This window comes from Physella acuta, unplaced genomic scaffold (genome assembly GCF_028476545.2).
Source record: "Physella acuta isolate Inbredline_101_S28 unplaced genomic scaffold, ASM2847654v3 ptg000445l, whole genome shotgun sequence".
Taxonomy (NCBI): Eukaryota; Metazoa; Mollusca; class Gastropoda; family Physidae; genus Physella; species Physella acuta.
Window position 1 is genome coordinate 265,953 of NW_026731964.1, and position 9,768 is coordinate 275,720.

The following is a 9,768-nucleotide window of genomic DNA, read 5'->3' on the forward strand; positions in this document are numbered from 1 at the left end:
TTTCCCGTATTGATGACCAAATAATTTGTAAATTGTTACGTATTATTGCAAGAAGTAAATTGTGTATTTTAAATCAAATATTTGGGGGCGTGGTGATGGGGGGTAATAAATCTAAATGGTCTAAAAATTAGAAATCAAATTCTCATGTACTTAATTTTTTTTCTTAAATTGAGCTGCAAAAAAAAAATAATTTCTAAAAGCAATGGGACTTAGAGATCAACAATAAATATGACTGCTCCTAGATAATACAAAAAATTATAATTCTTAAACTAATTCTCATTTTAAAATAGAGAATGTTAATTCAAATCTTCAAGATGACAAATACGAGATGATTATTTACAAAAATTCAATTTTTTATGATATGCATCATCTAGATTTAAAGTTTTATGGGCAATGAAAATTAGTGTACTATTAACTGTCTCCTAATTTTAGTCATTGAGGTATCTACTCCTAATTAGTTGGTGGTTGCTGATAGGGCACGAAATCAGCAAACCGTGAACAGAAAAGAGTCACCCTCGAATGTCCTCTGACTAAGCAATCCATAGTTTTTTGGTGTTTTTGTTTTCGTTATCTCCCCTTTTATCTGAATATAGTAACTTTAAAATTAAGTTAAAATTAATTAAAAATTCAATATTTTCGCATTGTTATCCAAGATCTGCTACAGTGTCTAATTTATGATCAGTCGAACAATGGAATGTTGATAAAAAATATACTATTGAAAATACTGAAATTTTTACTTATATATGCCTACTTGAGTGTGTCAAATAAAAAAAGCCTTTCAACATAGTTACACTAAAATATTTGGTCAAAGGGAAACAATTCTTTTATTTTATTTTGTAGTTTATACGGGATTGTCTCGCTTAGATATTTTGAGTCAGTATCAAATATACATATTTAATTAATAGCCCACGATTAAATTCAGATTATTTTGATTATTTTGAAAAGTCTAGCAAAAAAGATTATATTTTTAGGAAACATGCAAATTAATAAAACATTATTATAGGCTACTCAATGATTGTGATAGTAATTTAACTTTTTTCTTTAAATCGTCACGAAATTACTGAGCTTTTGATAAGCAGTTATGTAATTATTTTTTATTCTTTTTTCTATAGTGTTTCGAACTTGAAAATTGAAGCATCACGGTCCAAGGGAGGCAAACATGAAATAATTTCATCGGAAGTTTTGTCATTGTCACCTCCCTTGGCTATTTTGAGTTACTTTAATAACACATTAAAGATACTTTTTTTTTTAATTCCTCTCAGGTAAATTCAGATTATCTTTATATATATATATATAAATATGCATGGAATTATTTTTCCTGAACCTAAGATATAAAACTACTGATTTATTCTTTAAACACTTTTGCTAGGGCTATTTCGCTTTGAAAAATTAAAATTGAAGCTTACATTTTTTTTTTAAATTTAGGTCAAAGAGAAACAAACTTGAAATTATTTCACTTTGTTGTTTTGTCAAGTTTGTCTCGGATAGATATTTCGTTAAATAAGATACATATTTACTAAATAGCCAATGGTTGTAAGCCAATATTTTCACCACATATGATCATATGATGTCATACTGTAACTCAGGGCAACAGATGTATGAACTTCTATGTATGGAAAACGTTCTACAACAAAGTATAACATATGAATAAAACAAACAAGTAGTCATGAAGCTTGCTAGATAAAGGTAAATCATCTAAATCAATATTTTATTTAAACATCGTTCACATCGTCCTCAATTAAGCCGCCGTGACTACCCATCGTAAACATTATCAATGACCCTCTCCTGACCCAAGTCACATGACTCTACCCATCGTAAACATTATCAATGACCCTCTCCTGACCCAAGTCACATGACTCTACCCATCGTAAACATTATCAATGAACCTCTCCTAACCCAAGTCACGTGACTCTACCCATCGTAAACATTATCAATGACCCTCTCCTGACCCCAGTCACATGACCCTACCCATCGTAAACATTATCAATGACCCTCTCCTGACCCAAGTCACGTGACCCTACCCATCGTAAACATTATCAATGACCCTCTCCTGACCCAAGTCACGTGACCCTACCCATCGTAAACATTATCAATGACCCTCTCCTGACCCAAGTCACATGACTCTACCCATCGTAAATATTATCAATGACCCTCTCCTGACCCAAGTCACATGACCCTACCCATCGTAAACATTATCAATGACCCTATCAGGTGGGTTCACGTGCTTCAGGTGTGTGTACGTCCCATCTAAGGAGTGCAGGCTGTTGTAGACTGTGCTGTTGTCTGCTGGTGGCAAGTGTGGGTTACTTTGGATGTAAAAATGAACATTCGCCAGATATTACATAATAAAAAATAAAAAAAATAAAAACATGGAATGGATATTTTTGGTTTAGCCCTGACACCCCCAACCCAACCCACTCACCTATCAAATTCCCTTGAGTGTCTAACCAAGCAATTACGTCTATGACTAGGAGCCTAATTTAGCTTGCTAAACATTTAGATGGCTTTAGATTATATTTAACCTTGCGAGTATGTGACCTTTACCTTGGCGGCGTAACGTCTCTCACGACAGATGGATGTACATTCAAGTTCCTGTATTGGTTTCTGAAGTCTGCATCAGACGAGGATTTGGTTGCTGGATGACAGTTGGCTATTTGCAAGTCACGTGATGTGTCAGTATTCAGAGATTGCAGATGTGCTGTTGGTGGTATGAACATCCGCTGTTGTGACGTATTTTCTCGTCTGGTCAGCAGACATGAGCCTGCTTCAGACGCTGACGTCACAGGCGGTTCCCCTCGACTGTAGAACTCCTCGTCGAGCATGACGTAAGTGTAGCGGTCAACGTCAACATCTTGAAAGGCTGCTGGGGTTACATTTTTACCGACACCACTCATGTCTGGCGATTTAGAGCCGGTTGCTCTCCCTGGCGGTTCCTGCGGAGTTTTCAATCAAGTAAGTTTTTAGGGTTTATAAAAATACATCATTTAAAAGTACGACTTTAAAAGCATTTTATACAAGAAGCAGATTGTATTAAATACTAAACAGGGATATGTAGTTTTCTGTTATTAAAATAGCAATCTATAATAAAATTATTCTAATATAAATCGATCCATAGATTATTACATAACAGATACAAGTTAGAAGAATAAATACAAAGTGGAATTTTTCAAAAAGTAATTTGTTATAGTCGTAGTATAGTCAAGGATGTTCAAACCTTTTGATTGGGAAATAGAGGGGACTAAACTCACGTTGTTCAAATATTTAGATTGGCCAATAGAGGGGACTAAACTCACGTTGTTCAAATATTTAGATTGGCCAATAGAGGGGACTAAACTCACGTTGTTCAAATATTTAGATTGGCCAATAGAGGGGACTAAACTCACGTTGTTCAAATATTTAGATTGGCCAATAGAGGGGACTAAACTCACGTTGTTCAAATATTTAGATTGTCCAGTACATTGACTGCTATCTCTGGGATATTCAGTATCTTCATCAACTATGTTGAGTTGTGGATAAAAGGTCGCCTCATTTCTTTTAGGGATTTTTCTGTAAAAATAAGTTGGTATAAGACACAATAATACAAACTCACATATCTTAGTTTTAAATATTAAACTTGTGACTCTTTTTTATACCATGGGTAATTAGTTTCATGGTGACTTAACAATTAGACTAGATGATTCGTTTAACGAACAATTGTTTGGATCCAGTGACTGAATGGTATGTACTGACGAGCCTAATCAAAAGCGCCAGTAGATTTGATGTTATCAGATTAGCCTATTAGTTCATCGGAAATAGTTTGGTTGTTTGTTGTTTTTTTCAGCAAAAAAAAAGTTAACGCAGTCGAAATATTTTTATTTAATGTTACATTCCGGTAATTAAAACAATTATAATTTGTCATATTATTTTTATGTATAAATACTTTATGAATGTATTGTTGTATTTATTTTAACCGGTAATTAAGGGAGCTAAATGTTTTTAAATCATGAAATAGTAATATTGAATTTGTAAGTTTTCTATTGTACGTTATCATTCAAAGAATTGGTCAATCCACAAACTCAATAGGATAGTGTCTTATATCTAGACCAGTGTTTCTTCCAGGCTTTTTTCTCCGGGGGGGGGGGGGGGCATTAGAAATTTTCGTTCGGGGGAGGGGTGCTGTAGAAATTTTCTGGGAGGGGGGGGGGGTTAACTGATAAAAGATATACTTTTATATCTTTTCAATATTTCAATATAAATTCCATTTCTTTCGGGGAGGGGGGGGGGGGGGAGAGGGGCTTGGAAGAAACTCTAATCTAGACGATGCTCAATACTATATTAATTGTAACAGTACGATCGATGGAGTTTCAAGCTGAGATGTAATCATTAACAATTTACATTTTACTACATTTTTAAAATGTTTAAGTATTCTACAATTTTTACATTACGGTGAAATAAGATGAGTGATTTAGAAAACAAAATGTATTTCCATCATGACAAAATCCCATTAGTGTCATCAACTTAGGAAACATCCGAGTTAAAAGTGGATTTATAAATTTGATTCTCAAGAGGTGGGTTTTTTTTCTGTTGTAGATTTAATTGTAATCTGTAGTGAACAGTGATGTATTGTATTAAGTGGCCTATCGATATGGATCACACGGTCTCTTGGCTTAGAGCCTTAGAGGCAGAAGTTACAGATTAGATATCCCTACTTATTATTATGTTTTTATGCGTATTATTTTATTTACAAGGCAATATTAAAGAGCAGGACATTACCCTGATATCATTAAATTAAACGTACATGTGACAGACGTAGACCAAACACATCCCAATGATGATAAAAATAGCCAGGACAGCAGCCACGCCCACTACAATCAAAAGTACGTCTGCTCCACGTCTGGCTGGCGTTGTATTTGTATTGATGTCTGAAGGACGTAAACGTGTGTTAAACTCAGTTGTTTTATTCAAATAAAAACTATGTTAAAATATTTTTAGCTCATGCAATATGATATAGTTATTTGACTTAGTTATTAGATTGTTTAGAACTACCTTCTATGTTGGCGTAGTGGGAAATGCATTTAATGCGATAGGTCTTTTGTGCTGAAATATAAATACATTTTGCTCAGTTTTAATTTAGATGCAACAATAAAACTACGTAAAACGTTTTAAAATTATTTCTTTACATAAAGATGTAATATCTTAACACAGATATTGTTTTATCAGTATTTCTTTTAGGATGGGAGTAACTTGAAACTTTCGGGGGCCGGAATTAAATTTCCGAGGGGGGACACCGGTTTAAGTGTATCTATATATTTTCATATATAAATTCTATTTCGTTGAAAAGGGGGTAGACGTGTTTCATTAGTGTCGCTCCGCCCCCCCCCCCCTCCCCCCTCTTTAAGATATGCCTGAAAAAAACTCTTTCATATTAGAATATCGTTTAAGTGTACCTTTTATTTCCATCCACAGAAATCCTTTAGTTAAATTTATTTCTATTTTAAAGGTTGCGCACACCATTGGCATCAATCTGAAACAGTTGTTAAGCGTTCCTAAATACAAATAAAATATATTTCAAACTTAAATGTTATTATGTTTTTAAGTTACATAATTTAAATTATGATCGTGAGAATTAGTTGACAGAATCTGTTACAAGTCAATTATTGAATTCTGTTTGGTTGATTCTTTAATTAAAGACATTAGGGAAACATGTATTTTAACCATAAACTGTACAACCTGGATACGTTAAACTTTAAAGTCTGGTTGCAGCCTGTGAGTTTAACTTGGTCACCTCCTGATAAAGTCCTATCTTCGTTAAACTCAAGGTAGAGAACTCTCACATTGACAGCACCTTTCCTGCCCTCATCAACGACGTCACATTGTGTATCCAATGTTTGCTCCGGTCTTACCACTAGGTACCTAGGATGGTCTACGCGTGTTATGCGTTTAGTTAGTCCTGTTTTGAAGAAGCTGATATTCCAGTTTAATATATCCACACCTGAAAAATGAGACTGGTTATTCTTCCAGAATGTTAACTTAATGGTCAAACTTACAAACAACTTAAAGAATTTGTCTCTGTGTGAAATTTTATTACGAGTCTACCGCTGTGGAATCTTATTCACTTAGTAAGTATGTTTGTATGATTTTCATTATTAAAAAAAAGAATTTTAAAATGTAATAATTGTTGAGCTTTTTCCCACTATATAACTATTACAATAACTGTTATACTTTGAGAATAATTAGTTATCATCCAAAAATATATCAAGAATAAAAAGGAATTATTATCAGAGTCTCTTCCAGGCATCTCACCGAAGAAAGTCTACCCCTCCTTCCCCACCCCACCCCCACTCCTACGAAATTGAATTTATATAGAAAATATATACTTTTACCAGCCCCCCCCCCCCCCAATAAAGAGAAAAAGGCTGAAAAAAAACACGTATTATGAAAAAAAAAAGGTCGAAGCATCAATCATCGACATAATCATTTTATGTTTATCATATTATACATAACAGCAAAGAATAAATTTCAAATTACCCCCCCCCCCCCCTTCTCTACCTCCCCATACCACGTGATAGCAAACACATAAGTGTTAAGTCAGTGCTCACTATGTTAATATAGCGTACAGGTAGATAGTGCAGCTAGTTTGCACTTAAGCTCACACGTGCTAAACAATGTGTCTAATTTAAACATATTTCACAACACAACCGCCCATTTTTAAAAATTAGTCATAACTTTAATGAAAATTAAGAAAAGTAATAAAATATACTCTAAAGATTATAAGAAGGCAGCTTATGTTTACATTCGTGTATAATATTCACTTTTGAAAAGGTGTATGTTGGTAAAATTGTGGATAGTTCCACTGGAAGATTATCCAAGTTACATTTTATCTTAGCATCACAGTTTTGTCTGATGATAGATTTGAGTTTCTCTTCTTTAGCTTCATCTTTTCTCTGTCAATGTGTATAATAAAAAAACATTGTTCAGAATATAACAATTTTATAATTATTTGAAAATTGTGTTGTTTGGGTAAAATTTGTAAAAGAGTAACAACATCACTAACATTTTTTCCCCCAACAATATTTTTTTTTACTTACATCGTCTACAACACCAGATAACCCACGTCCAAATGTACACCCCACCACCATATTAAACCATGCAACGTGGGGGGGGGGACTTTTTTGTGTCAAGGGGGAGAGGAAATTGCTGAAATGAACATCTTGTTGAAGTCTATCAAGCTAATCTAAGGCTACTCTTGTTGCCGTTAGTTTAATATTACTCTAAATCTATATGTTGTTTGATTATCTTAATCTAAGCTTACTCAAAATCTATATGCGGCTTGCTTAGACTAATCTACTCTAAGTCTCAACACTTATAATCTATAAAAGTAAAGAATAATTTTTACACCAAGCAACCGATTGTGCAGATGAAGTAGAGTTCATATGTTTCTTGACCAATGAGGTCAATTAGGTACCCATCAGGGCTGGTTGGACTCCTCCGGGATATTCTTCTGACTTGGACCTGGATTCGAACTCGAAACTTTTGGGTTAGCAGCTCTACCTCTTAGGCACGCCGTCTAGTAATCGGTGCGCGGACCTTTGACCACAGGTGCTTTGACCATAGGGGGTTTGACCATAGGGGGTTTGACCACAGCGGAGCTTTGACCATAGGGGCTTTGACCATAGGGGGTTTGACCACAGCGGGGCTTTGGCCATAGCGGTGCTTTGACCATAGGGGGTTTGATCATAAGGGGTTTGACCATAGGGGGTTTGACCACAGGTGTTTTCTCAGCAGAGGGTCTTTGATCACAGGTGGGTTGTCAACGGGTGTTTGATTACAAGCGCTGTGTCCGGCTTTGATCATAGGTGTGATACAATTAACACGATTTTATACATGTTTCATGAGAGTACGTTAATAGAAATTAACATGTATTTTAAAAAAGAACTATATTTTAGTCTCCACATAAAGGCTGGTGCTAGGCCTCATAGATTTATTTTAAATATAAATGAAACACAAATAATGCGACATACAACAAGTTTCACATATAAATAATGTAGATGTACTTGAAAATACATAGCATATATAAAGGATAAAAACATGATACAAAACTTGCCAACAATATAGTCAAAGATGTAATACATAAAATGGTTCACTAAATGACAGATGTGCTATAGCACGCAAATATGTCAGTACATCTGTTTGACCATATGTCTGGACAGCACGTTGTACTTTTTCGTGCAGCATCTTGTATCGCTTCTCAGCTGGGTAGCTTGCCCCTGGGACACCTTGCAAGAAAGTTTTCTTTTGCCGAGTGCAGTTCATCTGTAGACCTTCAAGGAAACTATTGAAGCTTTGCACTTACAAGTGCGATTCTTCGTTCACCGCCAAACGCGTGACCCGTCCTGGCGTTCTCTGTGTAGCCAAAACTCGTGGCCACGATACAACAAAGTTCTTTTACCTTTTTTCGACGTGCTATACTCTCCAAGATTCTCCATGGTTTTGACATAGAGTAGTTTAGATGACTTGTATTTATACATGATGATTTAACATATTATTACATCATGTCGAAATTTAAAATATAATTTAGCAACTTTAAAAATAAATCCTTACCATATATGGACAGCATTGGACAAAACACCTATGATCAAAGACCCTATGTGGACAAAACACCTATGATCAAAGCCGGACACAGCGCTTGTGATCAAACACCAGTTGATAGACCACCTGCGATCAAAGACCCTCTGCTGAGAAAACACCTGTGGTCAAATCCCCTATGGTCAAACCCCCTATGATCAAACCCCCTATGGTCAAAGCACCGCTATGGTCAAAGCCCCTATGGTCAAAGCCCCTATGGTCAAAGCTCCGCTGTGGTCAAACCCCCTATGGTCAAACCCCCTATGGTCAAACCCCCTATGGTCAAAGCACCTGTGGTCAAAGGTCCTAGGACCTAATAATCATCTGTAAGGGATGGGAATAACAAGCGGATACAGGTGAGGAATTAGTGTTTCCAGATAATGTACACAACCTACCTGAGCAGATACATTAACGTCTGTTATCCGCACTCCATATCCTTGTTGGCAAATTTTGTTTTTCCAATCAATGATCCCACATTGTTTTGAACACTCAATCACAATATCAGCTGACGACACTTGTATCACTGGACCTGCATAGAGTCCAGTATAGAGTCACCTGTAGTTTTAAGGAGACTCTAGTCTAACAAACCCCCCCCCCCCCCTAACGACCAGACTATTCTTTCCAAAGCCAATGTCACAGAAACAAGTAAAAGGGAACTTAACTTTTTTTATGCCATAGATGGACATAGAATAAGCAGGTGGAGATAAATTGCGTTATACTGATGCGAACAGAAGACACTAGACACCTACACAAGGTCACGTGTGATGACCAAGAGAATGCTGGGTAAGGACAACAGAAAGTAACAGCTAAGGCTGCGAGACTTACTGGGGGGCCCTAATATAGTTAGAAAGACTACCCCCCCCCCCCACCCCCAACGAAATAGAGTTTATATAGAAATAATATACATTTATCTGTTTCACCCCCCACCCCGGAAAATTTATTGCCCCCCCCCCCCCCCCCCAACCAGAAGAAAAAAAAATTGAAAGAAACACTGGAAATAAGCCGACAAGAACCGAGTGCGTTGGAAAAGTGTAGGTAGTCGGTACAGCCATTTGCTCCACACGGGCCTCAAAGAATTGCGTCAGGATGATATCAAGAAAATAAATTAAGAACGTACCTTGGATTAATACAAAAATGAAATAAAACCAAATATCGTCTCCCATG